Source organism: Oratosquilla oratoria, chromosome 34 (assembly GCF_046742065.1).
Source record: "Oratosquilla oratoria isolate Oo_2021 chromosome 34, ASM4674206v1, whole genome shotgun sequence".
NCBI lineage: Eukaryota > Metazoa > Arthropoda > Malacostraca > Stomatopoda > Squillidae > Oratosquilla > Oratosquilla oratoria.
In genome coordinates, this window is record NC_134810.1 from 40,810,290 (window position 1) to 40,837,228 (window position 26,939).

General features: G+C 39.8%; 1 protein-coding gene across 1 annotated transcript in view; it reads right to left on the reverse strand.

Annotated features, from left to right (window-relative positions):
* Nucleotides 1-26,596, reverse strand: part of LOC143018229 (uncharacterized) — a 78,653-nt gene extending 52,057 nt beyond the window's left edge. Inside the window, exons 1-2 of the mRNA XM_076173470.1 lie at nucleotides 26,523-26,596; nucleotides 22,780-22,914 (exon numbers count right to left, since the gene is read on the reverse strand). The gene's annotated coding sequence lies outside the window, so the exon portion shown is untranslated. The remainder of the gene's footprint in view (nucleotides 1-22,779; nucleotides 22,915-26,522) is intronic.
* Nucleotides 26,597-26,939: the final 343 nt, after the last annotated feature.

The following is a 26,939-nucleotide window of genomic DNA, read 5'->3' on the forward strand; positions in this document are numbered from 1 at the left end:
TAAACAAATGACCTTTCCTGACCTTTATTTACAACGTTAAAGGTACGTTTTGCTCGGCGAGATTATCGCTCAACGATGATCGTTCATGGCTCAACGATGATCGTCAGACTAGAGCACTAATTCTGTATTTTTGAATGATGGGCCCGTTTTGCTTCGAGCTGCAAAGTACGAAGCTGACAATTTGAATCGAACCTATCGACACGCTTACCCAAATAGGATGTCAGGTAGTAGAATACGCGTCACACGCCATTGGCTGAGTTAAGTTAACGTACCTTTGTGTGCCCTAATCTTAATAAAATCGTCTAACGTTTGTCAGAATGAAATGGCAGAGTGTGCCATAATGGTCTCAAACTGTCAGGAAATAGATTTAATTTGGAAGTGGGTAGAAACAACTTCGCCAACCGTGTAGTTAGTGAATGGAATAAACTTCCTGCAGAGGCAGTGCAATGTAGTTCAGTTCGAAGTTTTAAGATTCATTTAGATAAACACCTAAGCAATATGCTGTAATGCCTGCCATATATCTTTTATTATTTGTTATTGTATGTCTGTTTATTATTATTTGCTTGATTATAATCTATTATTAGTTATCTGTCAATTTATTATTATTTACTATTTTTATATGTCTGTTTATTATTATTTGCTTGATTATAATTTATTATTAGTTATCTGTCAATTTATTATTATTTACTATGTACCTGATTGTTTATTATTTAACTTTACCTATCTATTCATTTATCTTATTTATTATTATTTATACTATAATTTTTATTTATTTATTTAGCATTATATTTTTTCCATCCGACCTAGTTATGGACCAAAAGGTCTCCTGTCGGCATGTTCCTCCTTTGTAATCCTTTGTAAGAATCCAAATTTTCCTTGACTGAATGAAATCTTCTGAAAACGTCCAGAAATGATGTGGTATCGTGTTGTTTTTGAAACAATACAGATGAGGCCTCCCTTGTGTCTCCCACTCCGTTTTCTAGAATTCTAGATCAGCGGGTCACCAAATTGCGTCCCACGATATCAAAAAGGACTGTACATCCGGCCCTCCGCCGCACTGTACATGTCTTTTTATTATTATTATTATTATTATTATTATTATTATTATTATTTTATTATTATTTTATTATTATTATCATCACCATTATCACTATTATTATTGTTATTATTATTACTATTCTTCATCTTTTTCTTCTTCAACTTCCTCTTCTGCTTCATCATCTTCAACTTGTTCTTATTATTATCATTATTATTTATTATCATTATTATTATCGTTATTGTTGTTGTTGTTACTATTATTATTATACAAAAAAATTTGTAGAATATTCATTGTGCAAATAAACATTGTTATGCGTCCCGCGCTCGCTATTCTCTTAGTTTGGTGACCTCTTTTCTAGATGAACAGGTCACTGAATTCAGGACAAGACTTGGGTAATCATGGTATACGGTTGACGGAGACATACAGACAAAAAAAAAAAATAAGATTAGAAAGATAATGAAATGAAATAAAATAAAACAAATGGAGGAATGATTCGACAGAATAAAGTCCCTTGTTCATTTTTGTCAAGATTATTGGTCCTTTCCTTTTTCAGTTACATGTAATTTATAACTCTCTCTCTCTCTCTCTCTCTCTTTTTTTTTTTTTTTTTTTTTTTTTTTTACCAAGGGCGGAGCATGCCGACAGGAGATCTTTTGGTCCATAACTACGTCAGATGCGGATAAAATAATAATGATAAATAGATATATGAATAAAATAACTAATAATAAAATAGATAAATAAATGCATAGGTATAGTTAAATAATAAACAGGTAAATAGTAAATAATAATAAATTGACATATAACTAATAATAAATGTGAATCAAGCAAATAATAATAAACAAACAGACAAATGATAACAAAACAAATAAACAAATATGAAATGAATGACAGTCATTACAGCATCTTGCTTTATAACACATCTTAGCAAACGGTCAAAATGAGATTTTCCTTCAACGTTACACTATGGCAGATTTGAAACTTCACTAAAGACCCGTCATTCCAGCCCCATTGTTCCTGGAAAATCGACCAATGCAGTGGACAAAGGACGAGAAAGGTCATGAACAAGGTCGTCCAAGGCTTGGCGTGTCCTCATCTTTCGTTTGTTTAATTTGCAGCATCAAAGAACACCAAATGGTCGAGAATTTTTTTTTTTATAGACGGGTTTCTGTCTGACGTCATCACGAAATGTAAACAAGGTGCGGGCGCATCTATGTCGTCAGAAACGCGTTTGCAAGAGCTCGGAATCAATCGTTTTGACTTATTTTTTCTACCAATTTTTAGCGTCAGTAAATGAAATGAAGGGATTAAGGTTTACAGCATACAAATAATTTTTCCACTTCGCGTTTCTCACTACATTCCGTAATGGCGTCTCACGGGAACCCGTCTATAGTAGATGCACGTGTACAGTTGACCTCACTTCTAAGTGTTACAGTGGATGCAACGTTGTAGTAAGTGTTCCTTATCTATGTCGTAGATTTGCGATGCAGTTACCTCCACAAGGACGTAAAGTGCTCGTTTGGGTCGTAAATCTACGACCTTGAGACATAGTACGCCTCTCTCATCGAAGACATCAGCCGCTGTAGTACCCATAAGTGGAAGCAGCTGCGATTGATTTCTTCATATTCTCTCTTGTAGTTTCCCATCACGAGCGAGGGCTACAAAACTGCGTAGTTGAGGTCTGCCTCTAAGAGGAACCTGGTCTCCGATGGCATTCGGATGCGAAAGTCTGTAACACAATCCAGCTAACAACCACGTGGACGACTACTCAGAGCCTCCAGATCCCACCTACTACGCCCACGCCCTCAGCACCACCCCGCCCACATTCACACCCAACACGGACATCAAAGGGACACGCTTCTGGTATGTCCGGTGGGAGCGAGGCGCCAGGAGGAGAGGAGGAGTGTCTGCTGGAGAGGAGAACCCGCGGGATTCGAACTGCCTTCCGGGGACCTCCTTGCGTCTGCTGAGGACCTTCCTCCGCCTCTTGCAGGAGGGAGGAGTCTGGGGCGAGTTAGCTAAGCACGAGCTATACCACGGTTTAGCTAAGGTTTGTTTGAATAAAAGTAAAAGTGACACAAGGAAACGAAAGGGAACAATTAACAGAGGGATAACAACTGAGCAACGGAAATGAGTAAGATTAGCCTGACGCCAGTTGGAATAAAAGAAAAACCTGTACTTGGCTTGTGTGTATGTGTGATTCACCATGGTCTTGGATCACGTGTCGGACTCGTGATCGACAGCTATTTTCCTCCCGTAAGAGAGCTCAGAGCTCATATATGACCGATCTATGGGTAATGCTGTGACCTTACACGCACACACATACCCAACTCCCCGCCCACGAGAGATGGAGTAACAACCCGCAGCGCAGCGATACTGAAATGATTTCATCCCTGGGCGGGATTCGAACCCGGACCGCCGTAGTGGCAGCCGGAACCTCTACCAAGTACGCCACGAGTTGTGTGTGTGTGTGTGTATGTGTCTCATAATCTCCCATTTCATTATAATTCCTAGTTTCAAATTCATGTATGGTGCTTTGGCTCTATTTCTCTATTCTCCAGTGATCATATCTAGATTTAAATTCATGTACAATTTAGACTAAAATATCTTCTTATACTGCTTGACATCCTTTCGACATTTGTCTTTATCAATTTGTTCTCATGACCTTTTGAAGCCTCTTGGTCCCTAATCAAGAGGTCTCTTCTCTAAGTATAGTCTATACACTTGAACGACTTGAATACTCTAATCAAGTCACCTCTTTCTCTTCGATCTGTCATTGTTGACAAATCCAATGTTTTATTCTCTCCTCGTATAGCTTATCTGCCAGGCTGGTAGCCATTTTGTTTGCTACCCTTTGTATCCTGTCGATAATGTTTATATATTTCGCTCTGTGTGGGAACTATACCACTGATGAATGTTCCAGTCTTGAGCGGATTTGGATTTCTATGAGGTTTATCATGATCTCTTTGTTCATATAGTGAAAAAAATAATGTTCTGCAACAATCCATATGTGTGTGCACGTGTATGTGAACGAATACACACACGTATATATAATAGCGTATTGGTTTAAGTCACTGTAACTTTGTTACGGGTTAGCTGGGTTCGAATCCTCGGCTCGTCCACGTTTCAATTTCCAACGAATGCCTCCATCGAGCGATTCTTCAGTCTCGACTGCGATGGCATGGAATTAAAAGTGATTTGTGGTTGAAAAAAAAAAATTGATCACTGGGAACCATTCAGTGTATATGTATGATAAATATATATATATATATATATGTGAGTATGTATTTGTGTGCATGTGTTATTAAGACGATGAAATACCAGTTTTTATTAAAATGCGTGCTGAATGGAATTAACAGAATAAAAAAAATGACAGATGCTTAGCTTTATATAAATAACGAGAACTTTGATCACCATGGTTACCAGCGCCACAGAGGAAATCATCGAAATGAGCGCTGTAAGAGCATGATGATCCTGATACGACACAAAACAAAGAAGGGCGACATCACAAATACCATTTGCAGTACCGGAGTCATCGCAGTCGACCCTAACTTAGTCAACAGCGCACTCACTATCACTCGTAAGCACTAGCAGCACATTACCACCAATTACAGTAACAAACAACGCCAACGCTACAATGGGAACTATCACCTGTATGTAAGATTTTTGAATCATTATTGATAAGAAGAACCTATACTCTATCAGTCGTCAATGAATGACTACTGTACCTAACGATATTGTGATGCTTTTGATTGTCATATTTTTCTTTGAAATCCTGCAATTGTAGAAAGGGCAAAATGGTAACCGGTAAAAACACAAGAGTAATGAGACGAATCGTGTTTTCGCATCCAGTGAAGAGACAGATGTTACTAACTGTATTTGCTCGAATTAGGGAGTAATATCCCATTATCCTTTTTACACAACATTCAGTACTAGTTGTTAACGAGATAGGAATTTGAAAAGAAAAAAAAGAAAGATGTGGAGATATGCTAATAGTCATCGTTGTCATTTACGACAGAGACGAGGAAACATCACGGGTAACATTCAACATTAATCTCTTACTTGGACATTTATCAGACAACATTCTTGTTCACAACGTCTAATCCTAAACTGATGAGGACTTAGGATATAGTATGTCGATGACTATATATATATTTTTTTATAGTTTCTGAATAGTGCTTTTTACTTCTTTCCTATTTTTTCTTCGCTTTAGTAAGGCAGAAAGGAAATTGATCCGATGAAAATTTGATAAAAAAAGAAACACAATATATAGCTTTTTTCAAGATTTTCTCAAATACATAAACTTAGAATACAGTGTCTAAGCTATTTATACATCTCGAAATAGATGATGAATGGATGTATAGATAACTTAGAGATCGTATTCTACATCTATGTACTTGAAAAAGTTTCATCAAGTGAAACGTTGTAAATTTGATAAAGGATTCTTCTTCACGTGGTGTATACTGTAACTATGTTGTCGGCGTTTGCCATATTAGATCAGAAGGGATATTGTTTCGTTGACATGTATCGCTTATCCACTCCGGATATTCTTTTATCACAAAGTTGTTGAAAGGGATACGTGACATTACGTTATATATTAACAGAAAATACGTCTTGATAATGTATACCCGTCTATACTGACGTATGTGTAAGTACTACAAAACGATGCATGCGTCAGCGTACGTACACAATTGTGAAGACAGTGAATATCGCATTGACACAAGGGGATTGGGGAAAAGGCATGTTAACTTAATACAGTGGTTACCAACCTTTTCTGGCTCGAGGGACCCTTGCCAAGCCTTTCAGAAGTCCCCGGCACCCTTATTAGAAAATCTAAATTCTAGTTTGTCAGTATTTTGTTGATTCAACATCAGTGTAACAAAATTTTGTCTCTGGGTAATATGAAAATACTCATCTTTACACTGATGCTGCTTTAATGAACAAGAATGGATGACAATACAAAAATATCATCCTGACAGTAATTTTTGCCCTGTTCCAACGATAACAACACAGACATTTTGGCATCTCTTCGTTGACACAATCAGAAGCCAACTCGCTCACATATCTAACGAGCAATTGCCCGAGTTTGTCATTATCACATACATGTAACCGGATACAGTCGCGAATGGAAGAATGGTATAATAACCACGTAGTGAGTGCTGAAACAATCGTTTGTTTTAAGAGATGGTTAGATGAGTGTATGGAGAGGGATGATAAGTGACAAGGGACATGGAACTGCCTAGTGTAGACCTTATGGTCCCTTGAAGTCTACTTCATTCTTATGTATTTAATGACGGTGGTGGGTGCTAGGAAGAAGCACTGAAGCAATAAGATGACTAGAGGGTAAGAAACGTTATATTCAGAATGAGGATGGTGGGGAGGATAGTGAAAAAAAAATGTTACTGTATGGAGCCGAACTGTGGACTCTGCGGATAGTTTCATGGAATAGTGTAAAAATAAACTATTGAAATAGATTGATTAATAGCCTCTGGTGATATATATATATATATATATGTGTGTGTGTGTGTATTTACCTAGTTGTATTTTACGGGACGACAGCTATGCTCGGAGTGACCCGCTTTTGTATCTCCGCATCCAGTTTGTTCTTAAAATCTTGTATAGTGTGTGTGTGTGTACATGTTCATTGCATGAGTGTACGTGTGGGGGGTGCATTTGTATGTCGGGGTGGGGTGTCAAAAAAAAATTAACAATTGATTTGTGTAATTCTGCATACACCTATATTTTTTCAACAAACCCACCCAAAAGAACATTTCCATACATTTGTATGTCCTTAGTTGACATCAAGGAATGAAAAAAAAGACGAACCAAGCTTTTACTGTACAACAACCTGTTACTCGTGAAGATAAAATCGGTGCAACTAGTACAGCTCCAACAGACAGTACAAGGACCCCGGCCACCGCTGGGCAAGATACTATAGGTTGCACGCGACCTCATGTACAACCCGTGATCATAAGGACTGGACTTGTTCCGGGTACAATGTATATATATATATACAGTATATATATATATATATATATATATATATATATATATATATATGTATATATATATATATATATATATATATATATATACATATATATATATATATATATATATGTATGTATGTATGTATGTATGTATAAATGGGCAGGAGATTTTCTCTTAAACAAGTTGAGTTAAATGTGATTGCTAGTTCTGGTGGTCTTACTGTCTCTATTGAGATCTGGGATGAGTTCTCCGTGAAAGGTCATCTGTGTTTCCAGATCGCGATTTCGATTCTCTAGTCTCTTCTTCAGTGGATTGGTATAGTGAGTGTCTCTACGTTAGAGTTGCCATGTGTGTATATATATATATATATATATATATATATATATATATATATATATATATATATGTATGTATATATATATATATATATATATGTATGTATATATATATATATAGATATATATATATATATATATGTATATATATATATATATATATATATATATCTATATGTGTGTGTGTGTGTGTGTGTGTGTGTGTGTGTGTGTGTGTGTGTGTGTGTGTGTGTCAATCTATATACCAAGAGTTTTTCCCCTTTATAAGGAAGGTTGCTAAGTCAAAAGCACCTTAGGTCCTCATGGATGACACATATATATATATATATATATATATATATATATAGTATAATAATTAACAAATTCTGCCACAGGAACTCGAACCCTTGGATGTGTGACTACTTACCACAAAACAAGGACGTTACCACTGTACCACACACTTTACCATTGAAAAAGTGAAGCTACATGAGCAAAATTGTTTGAAAACGAGGAAGGGGAAACTTGAGATTTTGGCTAAAGAAGAAAACGCAAACAAACACGACAGTGCAGGAGGAAATGTGAACATCAGTTCCAGAAGGGAAAATGGAACAATGATGGTGGAAGAAACAATGACGTCATCGAGAATGCTGGAGTATGCTGGACTCCAGAATATCAAGAAATTTCCGGGAGGAGGAAAGGTGGAGTGGGAGAGAGTCCCGGATGGGAGTTTTTGGGGGCTCAGGCAGAAAAGGGAGTACAAAGAGCTGAGGGAGAGGGAACTAAGAAACGAAGAAGAGGAAGAAGAAGAAGAGGAGGGGGAGATAGGCAAGATATCATGCCATGGAGGTGTTGTAACGTCTCTCCAGATGCCAAGAGAAAGAAAAAGAGAATTTGAAGTATTACAGAAAAGGAGTTAGAAGTTCCAAACAAAAAACGGGATGAGGAGTTCTTGATGGTAATATAAAGGTACGTTTTCCCTCGGTACGATTATCGTTCAACAATGATCGTTCATGGCTCAGTGATGATAATCAAACGATTGTCTAGGGCACTAATTATTTGTTTTTAGTGGGTCTTTTTATCTTCGGGCTGCAAATCACGAGGCTGATCATTTGAACCGAACCTACAAACAAGGCGCTTACCCAAAATACGATGCCAGGTAGTAGGATGCGCGTCATACGCCATTGGGTATGGTAGGATGCTAATTAATTAATCGCACCGAGAAAAACGTACCTGAGGAAGGACCTTGGCGATCAGAGGGGAAAGCGTCGGGTGCCAAAGCAGAGTGCCCAAAGAAGAAGAAGAAGAAGAGGAGAAGAGAGTCCCTTACCACTTGACGACAAAACGAAGTCAAAAATGTTACACATCCGCTGGTTGAAGGTGCCATGGGAGAAAAGGTCCTCTTAGGGGTGTTTAGGGAGGAAACAGGCCCAGGAGTGCCACGACGGGAGGGGGGGAAGGGGGGGTTAAGAGTGCCAGACGAGGTCGGGGAGGTAGTGGGGGGGGGGTGCCAGCAGCACGTGCCTTCACAGTGCCTCGGGGCTCAAGTTACGTCACATAGCCCGGCGACACCGAAGCTTGAGGGCATGCACTCATTATCATTCTATACCTTCTTCCTCCCTTCCTATCCCTCTCTCCTTCTCTTTCTCCTATTCTCCCTCTCTCTCTCTCTCTCTTTCTCCTATTCTCTCTCTCTCTCTTTCTCTCTCTCTCTCTCTCTCTCTCTCTCTCTCTCTCTCTCTCTCTCTCTTTCTCTCTCTCTCTCTCAATCTCTCTACCTGCTTTCCCCTCTCTCTCAATCTCTCTTACCTGCTTTCCCCTCTCTCTATCTCTATCTCTCTTTCTTCTTCTTCTTCTTCATCTTTTGTTCAGTCGCCGTGTTGGCTTATTCTGAATCACATCGAGCCTCTCCCCGTCCCCCTGACCCCGGTCTTAATAAAATCGCCTGGCGGCAGATGCCATAAATACGAAAACGGGAAGTCGCCGCGAAAGGTGATCAAAGAAAACGGCATGGGGCGCAAAGTCAAGGCTGTCGCCGTCGAGGGGTTTGGAAACTTTCTGATGAGATTGAACCCCTCAGGGTTGGATTCTTGTAAGAGGATTAGAATCCTTTAAGGGGTATCCAACCCCATTAAGAAGGATCAAACCCTATCAAGAATTACCCAATCCCATTTTTTTAAGAATCCAAACCCATTAAGAAATATCAAACCCTATTAAGAATCACCCAATTCCATTTTTTTTTTTTTTTTTTTTTTTTTTTTTTTTTTTTTTTTTTTTTTTTTTTTTTTTTTTTTTTTTTTTTTTTTTTTTTTTTTTTAAATCCAACACTTAATTCTTTCGGTTGATCGAATTCCGTGGAGGTATTTCGGAGTGGGTCTCCGGGCGGACATTTATCCTCATGCGCGAGGGACATTCTACCCCGGTTCTGTAATTAGGAAATCAGCAAGAGGCTATCGAGTGAGACGATCGATGTCAGGGATGGTTATGTTAAACAAGAACAAACGACCGCTCAAAAAGAGAGAAAGAGAGATGGGGGGGTAGGAAGAGAGATAGATAAATACACTGTAGATACAAAGAGAGGGAGAGAGGAAGAGAGATAGGGAGAGAGAGAGAGAGACAGAGAGGAAGAGAGATAGGGAGGGAGACAGAGATAGATAGATAAACAGATACAAAGAGAGAGAGAGGAAAAGACAAAGAGAGGAAGAGAGATAGATGCACAGAGAGAGAGAGAGAGGAAGAGAGTTAGGGAGGGAGACAGAGATAAGTAAATAGATACAAAGATAGAGAGAGAGAGAAAGAAAACAAACAATATGGACTTCTGCGCAGTAGATGACTTGTCCTGGCTCATGTACTGTATATGTATGGCTGATATCGTCTTACTCGATGCATAACGGGAAGGTACAATCGATGGTGAGAGGCCGGGGGGGGGGTATGGCTACCATTGGTCAAGCTACGGTTACACCACTTCGTGCGTAAGCACCCAAAGCAATGATTGGGCTAATCCCAGCGTAGGCTGGGGTTTTCTGGTAAGGATGAATTCTTGTGTGATTCACTATGGTCTTGGGTCACGTGTTGGACTCGTGATCGACAGCTATTTCCCTCTCAGAGGAGAGCTCAGTGCTTGTTTTATTATGCTTGTGCTCGTGTACCCCGTGTGTGTGTGTGTGCGCGCGCGCGCGGCCTCAGATGTTTGTGTACACGCGAGTATCTAATGATGATAGTTACATGAATAATAATAATATAATAGTAATAAATTTCAATGATAATAATACTGGTAATAACATAAAGATAATAATGGTGATAACAATAATACTAGTGATAATAATAGTAATAATGATTATTATAATAATAATAATAATGATGATGATGTAATAATGATTATAATAATAATAATGATGATGATAATAATAATAGTTATAAGAAAATTAATAATAATTTCAATAATGATAATATGTAGTGTGTAATAACAACAACAATAATAATAATAAATAAATCACGAACAAGTCAGTCAATCTTCCGAGACTATCTATGGGTCCTGTCAAACAGTGATAGTGCGACCGAAATTGTGTTCAGTGCTAAAATAAATAAATAAATAAAGTTGTAGTGATTTCTGATTGTTTAATATTTTGCCCTGAAAATCAAAGGTTGTGAGTGTGGTTTGTGGAATGCGTGGATGGGCATTTTACAGAGGATCACATGCCGACAGGAGACCTTTTGGTCCGTAACTAAGTCGGATGCGAAAAATAAATAAATAAAATAAATAAACAGATAATGAAAAACAACAAACAGATAATTGATACATAATGATAAAAAAAACATATTATTAATGATAGTGTATAATAATAATGAGAGTAATTCGCTAATCGCAGCGACATCAAACCGATAATTTTTTTGTGACAGTTGCATGCAGGATCCGAACCCGCTGTACTCGGCCAGTGGTTAGGGCACTGGGAAGGTAATTTACGGATGGCCGAGTACAGCGGGTTCGGATCCTACATGCAACTGTCACAAAAAAATTATCGGTTATAATAATAAGTAACAATAAAAATACAGAAAAAAATAGATTGTAATAAATAGATAAATAGAATAAAATAAATGACAGGCATTACAGCATATTGCTTAGGTGTTTATCTAAATGAATCTTAAAACTTCGAACTGTACTACATTGCACTGCCTCTGCAGGAAGTTTATTCCATTCATTAACTACACGGTTGGCGAAGTTGTTTCTATCCATTCCCAAATCAAATATAATTCTTGAGACCATTATTTTTTGTCTAATTCGCATTCGGTTTGAAAATTGCGTCACTTTTGAATCTTAAAGACCTGTATCAAATCACCCCTGAGTTTTGTTTTTGTTTTTGTTTTTTTTCTGTCGGTGTAATGAAATTCGGTGACCACTCGAAAACAGCATATTCCAAATGTGGACGAACTAACGATTTATAGCTTGTTAATGACAGACGGACTTTAAAACAAAAATGGCGTACTCAATCCTTGAATCATATTCGCTTTCTCTGAGGTAGAAATACACTGCTTAGATGATTTGTGATCATTACTAATGATTACGTGCGTCGTTTCATTTGTTAACGATTTTCCAAATCACTTGTAATCGTACTTTTTGCTACTTCTACCTATGTGCATAACCTTACATTTACTTGGGTTAAATTTCATTAGTCACTTTTCAGACCATTGCTGTAGTTTATCTAAATCTGGTGTTTTATTAACTTTGATTTTTCTTTATGTTTATTTTTTTTTCTTTTGCTATATTTACAGTAGTAAGTTTCCCCTAAACTACAGTCTTCATTTAGGTGTTTCGTTTACGAATACTGAGGTAAAATAGTTGTTTAAAACATCACACATGCCTTCACTCGAATATTCAAGTTGACCGTTAGCAGATAATAGTGGACCAATCTGACTCCTGATAATCTTTTATCCCCAATATGAAAATAGAATCCTTTGGGATTCTCTTTAGGATTCTTCTGAGTCTGGGATTTGGAAGAGTCGTCATCTGGTGCAGAACTTGCACCAAGTGCAGAGGCTGTTGGCCGGACACGGGAAGGGCAAAACCTTCTCGACCGACCGTTATCTCAAGGCAGTTTGAATTTGAATGAAGGCCGCGACCGTTATCGTCTGGGGCCTTCCGGTTGGTCGTTGCTCAACCTCGCCCGGAAGAAGACACATACCCGGATCCTGCTATCACCATCGTCATCCGGAGACTGTCAGGGAGCTGTCAGCGTGGCTCGGAGCGCCTCGGATGCTGTCTGGGTCAGACAGTCAGAATCACCCATCCACCCATTCCCCTTTCCATCGTCAGCTGATAGTTTGTTATTGTCACCTAGATTTTTTTTTCCCCGGTGATTGTCCTCCCTTGTCCAGTAATTCGTGCGTTGTTGGTCTCGCTCAGAACCCGAGAATGTTATGTGATTTTTTTTTTTTTTTTTTTTTTTTTTTTTTTTTTTTTTTAAGTTAATGGCTTTGTATTATTTTTTCTTGTGCATCATCATTATCAGTTATAATCACTTGGCTTTAATTTAACCCATTTGAAACGCTCATTTTAGTGCCATTTCCACCTTGGTCACATACACTCGCACACGCATACAAAACACACACACACACACACACACACACACACACACACACACACCTTGAGCAAGGAGTTGGGATATGTAAGCGCAACCTTACCCCCATTTAACCATAGCTAAAGATTGTTTTAACCTATCTATACCTAAATACTTTTTCCTAAGGAGCAATTATAATCCACCTAACCTGTGGATGAATTTGAATCCTTTTTCTGAAAAAAAAGTTTCTCTAGTTGATTGAAATTGCTTTACGGTAACCATAACAAAGTACATAAACCGTCAGTGACAGTAAAAGGGTTGCGTTTGGACAATGACCCCCAAAGATAACTGGTTCACAGGATATTTACTCATGTCCTGTGAGCTGAGCATCAGCAGAACTACAGAATCCTTGTGAGGCCACAAGGGAGACCTACAATAGTACCGGAAGGCTGATAGGGCTACAGGAAGTCATAGACGTGTGAAGTTCCATGTAATGAGAACATTGTAGTTGTACATCTTACTACGATAGTCCGAAGGGTCTTGGTACGAGTTTCTGAACATTGTGAAGTAAATTTCATTTAAGAACATAAGAATGAAGGAGACTGCAAGAGACCATAAGGCCTACACTGGGCAGTTCCATTGTCCATGACCACCAGTTATCCCCATCCATAAATTTATATGACCTCTTAAGACAAGCAATAGTTTCAGCGTTCTAATCCTACGCCACTCGTTGACCGCCATAATGGTAAATCATTTCTTGCCTATTTCCTTCTTAAATCTAAAATTATCCAATCTAAATCCATCATTGCGAGTCCTGCCCTTTTTTATGAAATTCAATTTCCTTGAGGGCTTCCAGATGTCATTCCTTCCCTCAAGAGGCTCTAGGAGTTTTTGTTTAAGACTCTAAGAGACCCTACATGATGTCTTGGGGGAAGTCTGTAGATGTGAGTCTTCTCGTTTTAATTTGAGAAGTTGTCAGGCACATATATACATATATTTATACGCATACGTTTAGAGCGCATATAGATATACATGCACACACATACACGCACACACACACACACACACACACATATATATATATATATATATGTATATATATATATATAGATATACATATACGTATAGATATATATGCACACACACATTAATATATACATATGTATGTATATATATATATATATGTATATATATGTATATATATATATATATACACATTGGCATATACATTTACGAATCACAATAGAGGCGCAGCTAGCAATTTTGCAGGAAACAAGGAAGTCAGATGACGGAGCGTTTTCGTCTATTAAGACATTTTCAGGTTTCAAAGAAAACGGGAAACGAAACGAGGGCAGGGGGGGCACAATGCATTACCTCATTAATCTTCATCATGCTAAGATTTTCAAGCTGATACAAATCCACAATCGAATCACAATTAGTATAAAAAACAAGGTTGATATGCCTTGATCAGGTGATGTTACTGTCAACCACAAAAATATCAATAACGTTTTCATTGTTCCAGTCAGGATCGTAATCATAGTATTTCTATAAAAAAAAAAAAAAGTACCACTGGCCATCTGTGTGTGTGTGTGTGTGTGCGTGCGCGCGTCTGTGCACGTGAGTGAATGTGTGCGTATATATATATATATATATATATATATATATATGTGTGTGTGTGTGTGTGTGTGCGTGCGCGCGCGGCAAAAAGACATCAGCTCAATAATAGAGTTTCCACCTGCTCCAGAGCTGACTTGCCCGATAGTGTGGAATGATATGCGGGTCAAGAAATGGGCACCACAGTCACCCCCGCTCGCAATTAGTGCAAAGGTCCTTAGCATCACCAACCAGCATCATTAATAACCATCACACTTCACCGGAGCACTGTCGTTGTCGATCACCAACGTACCACCGTAAGCTAGCAAACAAGCGTGTGTGTGTGTGTGTGTGTGTGTGTGTGTGTGTGTGTGTGTGTGTGTGTGTGTGTGTGTCTGCCACGCCACCAGGGACTGGGACAACACACGGCGGCGTGCTGTGGCGCCAGTCGAGGGTGTGAATGCTCGCTGGGGACCAAACGTCCGAACATGTGTTTGTGTCTTGATTACTTTCGTGTTTCCGTGCGTCTTTTCATTTGTTCATTCGTTTGGTTTTTATCTATCTTTATTTAGTCTATCCTTATACATTTATATATCATTTGTTATTAATTTATTTCTTTATGTATTTATTTGTTTATCTATTAATCTACTTATTAATTTTCGTTTTGTATCAACTTGTATATAAATGTAAGACTATGTAAATGAATGATTTTGGGTACCTTTATATGCGAGTGTGTGTGTGTGTGTGTGTATGTTTGTATGTTCCATCTCTTTTCTAATTATCATACCTAGTTTTTATTCCCATATACTTTTAGCTTGGTTAAATGATTTCTAAAATATTACAAGTGTTAGCTAGTTTAGATGAACGTGTTTGTGTGTGTGTATGTGTGTGATTTTTTCCTTCCAATAGGCCTGGAGCGACTGCGTAGCGTCTCACGGTGTAAGATCACCGAATGAATATTATCATTGACATTTCACTCCTTGATGCAGTGATATGGAAATAACGTACTTTTAATTCTTTTTTATGGACAGTGTCAGGGGATTCTCTTCAGGAAGGGGAAGGAGGTGCGGATGAGGACAAAAAATGGAGGCGATGAAAGCCTTGATCATTTATATATATATATATATATATATATATATATATATATATATATATATGTATATATATATATATATATATATATATATATTTTTTTTTTTTTTTTTTTTTTTTTTTTTTTAAGAACGTTGAAAGCCTTGATAATATATATATATATATCTATTTATATATATTTTTTTTTTTTTTTTTTTTTTAAGAAGATCTGCCACTAAGGTGTGACCTAGTGCATGTTTACCACAAAGCAAGAACGTTACCGTTGTACTAAACGTGACCGTACAATAGGAACGACCTGGAATCATTTGTCGAATTTTCACGACATTATTTTTTATTCAACCCTTCCCACCCATCACCGTAACCTCTTTACCGTAATAAATAAATAAATAAATCAAAGTACTTCAGTCTACTGTTACGTCTCGATTGCATTTCTTTTTCACAATTCATTGTGTTCATACAAGTCTTCAGGCACCTTTTCCGAATAACTTTGGCTGGCGTTAACTCTCTCTCTCTCTCTCCCTTTCTCGCTCTCTCCCTCGCTTGTTTGCTTGCTGTGATTCACCATAGGCTTGGAACACGTGTTGGACTTGTGAGTGACAGTTATTACCCTCCATCCCCAGGGATGAGAGTTCAGACCTCGTATATGGCTCGAGCTATGGGTAAGACTGTGACCTTATGGGTAATGCTTTGACCTTACACGCACGCACACACCCAACTTCTCGCCCACGAGAGTTGGAGTAACGACTCGAAGCGCAGCAATAGTGAAATTATTTCAGCCCTGAGCAGGATTCGAACCCGGACCGTCGGAGTGACAGTCAGGGACTCTACCAACAGCGCCACCGAGTCGTGTAGTGTGTGCGTGCGTGTGTATGTATGTATGTGCGTGCGTGCGTGTAGGCTATTGGCACTAAAATCACCAGAAATTATCTTAAACCAATGGGAACTTGTCCCCGTAAACCAGATCAGGAGATAATGAGGTTAAGTTCCACGAAAACGGGGGGGTTAGATAACTAGCATGCTGCTCCAACGAGATTAACCTTCAGTGCATTGTTAACCGCGTTTAGTCAAGTCTCTAATCTCGCTACCTTCCGGCTGTATATTCGAAATGAGATGCACACGCCAAGAGACGCCTAGTAGTGACCAAGATCACCGTCTTTACAATGGGTGGAGATAGAATTTGAGACTAAATGTATATTTTCCTCGGTGTTATTAATTAATCAATTATTATCGTACCATAGCCTATGGCGTGTGACGCGCATCCTACTACCTGGCATCCTATTTTGGGTAAGCGCGTTGTTTGTAGGTTCGGTTAAACCGATCAGCCTAGTATTTTGCAGATCGAAGCAAAACAGGCCCATCATTCAAATACAAGGAATTAGTGTTCTAGATAATCGTTTAACGATCATCGTTGAGTGAGAATCGCAATGAGCGAAAGGTACATTTTGTGGTCAATGTGGACTGTGTATGTGTGTGTGTGATTCACCATGGTTTTGGATCACGTGTTGGACTCCTGATCGACAGCTTTACCCTCCCGGAAAAGAGCTCAGAGCTTATATACTGTATATGACTGATCTATGGATAATGCTGTGACCTCACACGCACATCCAACTCCCCGCCCACGAGAGTTGGAGCAACGACTCGCAGAACAGCGATACTGAAATTATTACAACCCTGGGCGGGATCCGAACCGGGATCACCTTAGTGGCAGTTGCGCCACGAGTCGTGTGTGTGTGTGTGTGTGTGTGTGTGTGTGTGTGTGTGTGGATTGTGAGGCAGCTTTGTATAGGATTCATGCATTATTATCAATGCGTTGCTATGCATATCATATTTTTTAGGTCATCTGGGCGAATGGCTGATAAGAACCTCGCGATGTTGACCCCTTTCCTCTCAGTGACGCACTGTATATACATACACATAAATATATATATATATATACATATATATATATATATATACATATATATATATATATAAATATATATATATATATATATATATATAAAGGTTCAACATCCTATACTGAGCTTTTCCACCCTCAGTACTAGAAAGTTTCCCCTGATATTAAGTAAAATATATATATACTTTTTTTTGTGTGTGTGAAAAGAATATTCCACTGTATTTTGTTTATTTAGTTAAAGAACCCGGAGGGATTTTCTACACCTGGATAATACCTTGGAGGCGAAATGAATGAATATATTTAGGTTACAGCCGATAAGAATGTGATGGTTAACAAGATCTACTCCTATCCAGCATATCAAATGGTATTCGATGTCAATTGTGTTTGTGTGTGTGTATTCATTATGGTATTCACCATGGTATTGGATCACGTGTTAGACTTGTGATCGTCAGCTATTTATTTCTCGGAAGAGAGCTCAGAGTCCATATATGACCGATCTGTGGGTAATGCTGTGACCTTTACACGCGCACACACTCCCAACTCCCCATGTCTGTGTGATTCACCATGGTTTTGGGTCACGTGTTGGACTCGTGATCGACAGCTACTACCCTCCCAGATGAGAGCTCAGAGCTCTATTAGTAATGCTGTAACCTCGCGCACACACACACACACACACACACACACACACACACACAACTCCCCTCCCACGAGAGTTGGAGTAACGACCCGCAGCGCAGCGATACTGAAATTATCAATTATTTCAGCCTTGGGCGGGATTCGAACTCGGACCGCCGTAGTAGCTGTTGCGAACGCTGCCACTGCGCCGTCGAGCCATGTGTGTGTGTGTGTGTGTGTGTGCGCGCGCGTTCGTGTGTATGCATGTATGTATGCGTGTGTGTGTGCGCGCGCGCGCGTGTGTATGTATGCGTGTGTGTGTTTGCGTGCCTGCGTGTATATTCACCTTGGTCTTTTGGATCACGTGCTGTACTCGTGATCGACAGCTATTTCCCTCCCGGAAGAGTGCTCAGAACTCGTCTGACCGATCTATGGGTAATGCTTTGACCTAACACGCACACACACTTCCAACTCCCCGCCCACGAGAGTTGGAGTAACGACTCGAAGCGCAGCGGTACTAAAATTAGTTCAGCCCTGAGCAGGATTCGAAACCGGACCGCCGTTGTGACAGTCGGAGACTCTACCAACCGCGCCACCTAGTCGTGTGTATGTGTGTGTGTGCGTGTGTATTTATGTGTGTGTGTGTGTGTGCGTGCGCGCGCAGTGGGCCCCAAGATTGTATTTCATTAGCGTAAAAGAGTGACGGCAGAGATAGACCAATGCTGTCTAATAGGACGCATGCGCGGACGCGCGCACTCAGAGGAGGAGGAGTGGTGGTGGTGGCAGTACGAAACCCGATCCAGGAACGATTCCTAACCGACGTCAGGCCGTGTCCCAAGGCACAAGTAAGCCTAACAAAATTCTACGTTAATGAATCCCTTTCATCTTCACCGACAACAAAAACTAGAATAATTTGCTATAAAAAAAAAAGTGATTATATGATGCTCGCTGGCCGAGCGGATTAGAGCGTCATTACTTGCGGCACAGGTCGAGGTGATGATGGTTCGAACCCTGCCACCGGCGAGGTTGAACAAAGGGCATGATTCGTTAAATTCCACGCTTAAGTCCACTGTAACGGGCACCGTCCCGACCTCCTGATGAAATCATCATCAAGATTAGGTTACGTACATAGACAGCCATGTAAAGACCAATAGGTCTCTTCCTGGTCGTTTGTCTATGTAACAACAACAACGACGACGACGACGATGGAAAAAGAGAAGGAATTCTAACCGCAATGGTAATGTGCAACCTTGGTGGTTTTGGTCCCGTACTCCGCACAGCTAGACATCGGCGCCAGTAGTCTGCAGCGAACGACCGCAAACTGAGCCTATTATCAACTGCTGAGGATAGCTTTGTGATAATATGCATATATATAAAAACACCCAAACCGCACATCCCGGGCCTAGATATGCTTTGAATTGATGAGACTTTGCGATAAGTTCAGTAAGGTGGAGGAAGAAGAGGACTCGAATCTAGAATTAACTGGTCTAGAATTAACACGGAACTAGATAACTTTTTCTTATGCTTGGGTCTTTATTTGGTTATTCTTACTGTCGTCAGGCGATTTTATTCAACACAGTGAAAGGAAGCGGTATCACACTGGGCTATTTTTCCTCCGACTTGTTGGAGCAGATTTGCAGTCCGCAGCTTTCGGGGAAGAGTGATATGCTGGAGGAAAATGAGGTAAGGAATTGCTTACATTGTAAATTGTCTTCCTTAAAAAAGAAAAGTACTTACAGCTTCGTGGACGGCGCCCCCCCCCAACTGTAGTACTTATAAATGAACCCAAATTTACCCTCATGTTGACCCAAGTTTTTTTTTTTTTTTTTTTTTACGGTGAGTTCATGAGCTCCACGGAAGACATCTGACGTCATCTCAGATCCGCCGTAAGCAGCGGCTGGGGGCCATTACTTAGAGTATTGGTTCTCAACCTGTGGTTTATGGAACCCTATTGGGGCACAAGTGTCAATAAAAGGGGCCACTAACCAAAAGCCACTAGCATATAGTGGATGCAAAACGATTAAAGTTAGCGTTGAAGTTACCTCCAGGAGGTTAAAGAACAGAAGTGCATAAGTACGGGCTATGCGTGAAGATTGGCTGAGAACCCCGGACGTCTCTGTAAGAGATGCGAGAAGCTGTCGCCACGGACGCCATCTTTGGCCTGGCAACAGAGTCACGCGTCACTTCCGGTCCCGCACGAGCCGCGCGTTCGTCAGTCGCTGGGGGAGAGTCGTGGCGACTTTTTTCGATCAGGGAAACCTCAGGCATGTGACCGTTTAAAGCACAGCAACAGTGAACGACCCCTGCGCGCACACGCACGCACACACACACACACACACACACACACACACACACACACACACACACACACACACACACACACACACACACACACACACACACACACACACACTCACACACATCTAGTCCTACAATTAGCCAAGTTGAACCAAGGGCATGGTTCATTATATTCCAGGCTACAAAGTCCTCTGGGAAGGGCACCGTCCTAGCCTTCCGATAGGGGGGAGTTTGTGACGTTAAACCATATCACATCACATCACATCATTATTATTATCATTACTATTATTACACACACACACACACACACACACACACACACACACACACACACTCACACACACTTGATGCTGAAAGATACATAGACTGGTCGCCACGAGCATAGCTCCTTTCCCGTATAATACAACTAGGTAAATACTCACACACACACACACACACACACACACACACACACACACACACACACACACACACACACACACACAACCTATCGGAATCTGGCAAACAGTCAGGGAGAGATGAAGGACCTCCTGGTTCTATGGAAGAAGCTCACTCATCCAGTCCCCCGAAAGAAGGACCAGGATCCACCCAAAGCCGAATAGATTCGCCTGGCAACAGTCAGACTGCCGTCTGGAGGGGACGTTATCGTAACGAATGCGTAACGTAACGTAACGTAACACTCGACTTCAATCCCTTTCAGAGTAACTCTACTAACTCTCTATCTATCTCTCTCCTTCTGTCTCTCTCCTTCTCTTTACTTCTTTCTCTCTCTCTCTGTGTCTGTCTGTCTCTCTCCTCTCTCTATCTCACCATCTCTTTCTCTCCCCTCACTCTCTATCTCACTATCTCTCTCTCTCTTTCTCTCTCTCTCCCTCCCTCCCTCCCTCTCCCTTTCCCCCCACCTTTCTCTCTGTCTTTCTCTCTCTCTCCCACTCCTTCTCTCTCCTTCCCCCTCTCTCTCTCTCTATCTCTCTGTCTCATTCTCATCCCCCCTTTCTCTGTCTTTCTCATGCATTTCTCTGCTTACATTCAAGGTAAATGCATGCACGAGTGGCCAGTGCATGCATGCATGCAATGCGCAGCACCTAGTGTGGAAACAAAAACAAAAATGGACACTGCTGCTTAGCTCGTTATATCCTATCGTTGTTCATGCGCTGTTGTATTTATTCGTGTACTTTTGTATCTATTTGTTTTTGTTTTATTTACTTGTTTATCTCTATGTATCCATACATATATGTATGTATATGTATGTTTATATATGTATATATATATATATATATATATATATATATATATATATGTGTGTGTGTGTGTGTGTGTGTGTGTGTGTGTGTGTACACATTTTCATTTGGTAGTCGTGATTAAATCTTTGATTTGGTTATTTAATGTAGGACTAATATGAGAGGTGTGGAAGGCAGAAGTGGAGGGAGTGAACATGAGGGGGCGACCTAGGATGAGATGGATGGATGGGGTAAAAGGGGCTTTGGGGAAGAGGGGAATGTCTGTTGAAGAAGGACGGGAGAGGACAGAAGACAGGGGTGAATGGAGAATGGTTGTATATGGATGGTGTTATGATGCATGAGGTGGAATAGGTGGGGGATGGGGGGGGTGAGGTAGTATGTGTGAGCAAAATTTGACGCAGCCCGAAGGGATTTCTCCCCGTCCTCTCCTTTTCTGCATGGGGTGACGGAGAGGGGGGGGGGTCGCCGATTTAATGAAGCTGCCTTGCTGTGGATGTGCAGTGTCTTGCGACACTGCTTCTGACCCAGGGCAGTGGACAAGATGCAGGGATGACCCGTCATCCAGGAGGTGCCAAGATAAGAGGGAGGGTGGAGGGGAGTGGAGTGTATTAGGGATGGAATGGGTGGGAATGGTTTTTATGCCTTTGTTTTTTGGCTACCTCCCTTGTAAGGGGGAAAATCCTTTGGTATATGTATGTACTAATATAACAAAACTTACTAGTTCTAGGTATGCTTGATTTTGATAGTAAATCTACGTAAAAAAAACATTTTAACGAATATTGGTGTTTCATAAAGTCACCTTGTAATGTCTAAATGTTCCCCAGCAGTCTGCGTGACAAAAATTATTTCATACTAAAGATACGTTTCACTCGGTGCGATTATCGCTCAACGATGATCGTTCATGGCTCAACGATGATCGTCGAACGATTATCTTAAGCACAAATTCTTTGTTTTTGAATGGAGATGTTATGCTTCGAGCTGCAAATTACGTGGCTGATCATTTTAATAGAATCTATCGACGCGTTTACCCAAATTGGATGACAAGTGTGATGCGTCATTCCTCCATAGCAAAACGTGTTTGTATTACCTGTGGACGAATAAATTAATTCATTTCAACATATATCTAGAAGAAATTATTTATTTTTCTTACCTGAACCTTGTAGAAGTAATAAGACAAGGATCGCAAGCGGTCAACAGGTACAAGGAAGAACGGAGAAGACTTGGTTATATTCGAGTTGGAATGAAATTTGGAAATCACATTTCCCAATGGTGAATTATATCTGTCCTGAAAATAAAAGAAGACAATGTATAACTCAGTAGACCTTTTTTTTATATAAAATAGAACATGTTTTCAAGAATATTTCATCACAATGTTACGAGTTTTTTGGATGGAATGATGTGGCATACGTAGACGATTGAAAGGTGATACTTATAAAAACATAAAAAAAAAACATGCTTTAGCTCAGAATAAACGTGACGATAATTAATTTGTACTAAGGTTAGCAAGAAAGTTTACGTTACCAATATAAAAAGATGATAATTTCTCCAGTACTCTCAATTAGGAGAGACCAGCAACGGATGGTAAAGACAAATCAGAAACAAAACGGGACAAATGCAGCTTTGGTTATCACTAGTTAGTGTCCGTCAGTGGCAGGAATCTTGCGTCTTAGTTTGATCAGGCAGTGCCACTTGTCAATGAGACGCCAACCGGAACAATCAGGACTCGAACTCGGTAACTTTGGGTTTATCTGGGGCTCTGTTCTAAACATTGGGCTATCTTTCCTCACACATCCTACGTCCAACCTTCATCTGAATAACTAGAATATGACTTCGTTTACGGAAATCTAGACTTCTCTATGAACGTTGAAAGAGTATGTCAAACATCCGTATAGGTTTATAATCTCTAAGTTCATCATTCAGTTTTGATATATATAAATGACGGAAAGATGATTTGATATTTGGAGATTTGAAAAATAAAATATCGTAACCGAAGTCGTTTTTCACTCAAACGAACTCTCAACTGTCGGCACTGGAAAAGCCCAGTGTGATACCCCACGAATAATTATGGAAGTTTCCCAATATTTAATACATTCCGTGTATGTATGTTATCATGTATCTATGACAAAAAATCAAAAGTGTTGTAATTGTAAGTAACCTTGCAGGTTCGTTTAGTAAGTCTCAGTGTTGCAAAGGGAAGATGTGCAACATAGATCTGTAGATGAAGAACACGTGATCACTGGATATGGGGAAGGGGCGACCGGTTTCATGCAACCGGTTGCGTCGCTGTGGGAGTTACCGTAAGATCACGCCAAGAGGCGACTGGAACCAGTCGAAAGGTGGCGTCTTTTCGTTCATGTGGTCGAGCTGCCTAAGCAAGTAAATCATTGTCTCCGATGGCTGCTAGATTTGAAATGGACATAGCAGGATGGATGGCAAACAGCCAATGCATTATACCAAATGCAATCACATGATACATACATATACATATACATATATATATATATATATATATATATATATATATACGTGATGATAATGATGATATGGTTTAACGTCACAAACTTCCCCCTATCGAAAGGCTAGGACAGTGCCCTCACAGAGGACTTCGTAGCGTGGAAATTAATTAACCATGCCCTTGGTTCAACTTCGCCGGTGGCTGGGTTCGAACCCCCATCCCCTCGACCTTCGCCGTAAGTAACGACGCCCAAATCCGAATAGCCAGCGAGCTTCCCCTATTATACGTACACACACACACACACACACACACACATATATATATATATATATATATATATATATATATATATATATATATATATATGTATATACATACATATATGCTGGTACATTGTGACAAGTTGATGAAGGTGGAAAAAGAAGTCACGGGAACTCGGAACTAGACCCGTGACTTCTTTTTCCACCTTCATCATATATATATATACACACACACAATTGTATAGGTATACAATTTCTCGCCCTTTTTGGACGCATTGGTGCATCGATTTAGATAGACCATAGGCACCCGAAAAAACAAATTTGGTTCTTTTGACTCTTGAAGGCTCTTATCAACAGAATGAAATCCACTAACGGCGTATAGAAAACCACAGACAAGTTTATGAAATGAATCAGAAGAATATTTGGTTGACTGGAGACTTGAACGGTGTTCCAGGTCAGCGATGATTTGACCTCAAGTTTCAGGAAGCAAACGAGGTCAGCTGTCCCATGCTGTTCTGACAAGGTGAACCATCCCACTTTATTTCCTGCAAGATGTGTTGTCTCCCATAAACACCCATCACAGGGGATCTCGAACAAAGCCCGTGGGAGTGACATTCCACTCCCACTACAAAAAAAAAAAAAAAAAAAAAAAAAAAAATACTTCCCCCCTCCCCCCACGCACGAAGCCTCTTCCCCTCCCTCACCCTCCCTCCCGTCGACGTAATGAGTCATTCCCGATGTAGATTTTTTTCTTCATATCAGCTGTGATTGACCGGCCGGGTTTTCCTTCCCGCAAAACTTACATGTGTAACATTACGTACATATATTCGTGCATGTATACTATACATACATATATATATATACAGGCAGACATACATATTGTACATATATATACATATCCATACATACATAATTGTGCAAACATGTATACACGCAGTACGTACCGTACATGCATATATCGTACATACATGCATACGTAAATGCACACATACATACTATACATATTATATATACCTCCATGCATACATAGATAAAGACATACATACTATATATACCGCCATGCATACATAAATGCACACATGCATACATGCATGCATAACTGTGTATAAAGACATGGAAGGGACATCTTAGCGGGTCTGCGATTCTCCGGCCATATGTTCTTCAGCCCCTGTGGACTCTTCGTCTTCAAATGATCATTTTTTTGTCGTTAGTTACCAACTTTAGACATTACGATTGCCTCTTGTGATTGTGAGTCTGTCATGTTTTCAGTCTATACCAGTTTGTGGATTTATGTTCATTTGTTTAATCTACACACACTGTAACAATGATCTGGAATCTTTGTCCCCTATAGGATAGAAACTCTGGTAAACTACATTCTATAACAACAACATATTTTATTTTATTATATATATATATATATATATATATATATATATATATAAATTCTTTCTTTCTTCTTCTTTTTTTTTGTATAGTGAGGTCTGAACGGAGGAAATTTTCTTGGGTTGACTGAGAATTCCACATCCAAACAGTTCTTGAAACTCAATTTATGAACATATGAATGAAGGAGACTGCAAGAAACCATAAGGCCTACACTAGGCAACTCCATGTCCATTACTATCTACATGGTTACTAAGTCTATTCCATTCGTTGACCACTCTATTGGTAAACCAGTTCTTGCCTATTTCCTTCTTAAGTCTCAATTTGCCCAATTTAAATCCATTACTGCGAGTCCTGTCCTGTTGTCTTAATATGATGACCTTGTTTAGTCCACTTGAACACCTCACTTTCAACTCATCGTTTTCTTTAACAGAAGCAGCCTCCATAATAAATCCAATCCTAACATTAAACATAACATAAGAATGGAGGAAACTTCAAGAGACCATAAGGCCTACACTAGGCAGTTCCATGTGCCTTACCGTCTATCATCCCTATACATGAAGTTATCTCATCTTCTCTTTAAACAAACAATTGTTTCAGCGCTGTTTTGGTGGATACTTACGAACATAGCTCATACTCCAACAACACGTTATAGTTAGTACACCACTCAATCCATGAATTTTGGTTTTTGGTTCCTTGTATATATATTTTTTTTTTCTTCTTTTTTCATTCAAAAACGAACTCTGTGGACGATGGACAACGTCGTCTCAAAGATGGCGTATTTGGACTCCTTCTTACCTTCGTGTTTCCATCTAAATCACGCAACCCATCACGAGCTGCCCTAGTCCAATCGAGCACCAATCACAAATACTTTACTGCCAAGTGTTAATCATTACTTTATAGACTAATTATCATCGACTATCTCCCAGTCGAGAGCTCGCTCAAGTACCCAATGCCGGGGTTCTTGGGAATCTCGACTCTATGCTAAGAGAGATTTGGTGCGAATATCAAATGATTCATTTTTCCTTTTAAAAGAAAGCCATGGTCCTGATTGGGTTATTTAGCAATCTATGCCTTATTCATAAGTGCCATAAAGGTTATATTACACTCGGAGTGCCACATAAGGCATTCAAGTTGTTTGAAAGGGAACTGGTCACTCCGTTGTCATTCAATATGTTTCAAAACAATACGACCCCAAAACCTGCACTCCTGATC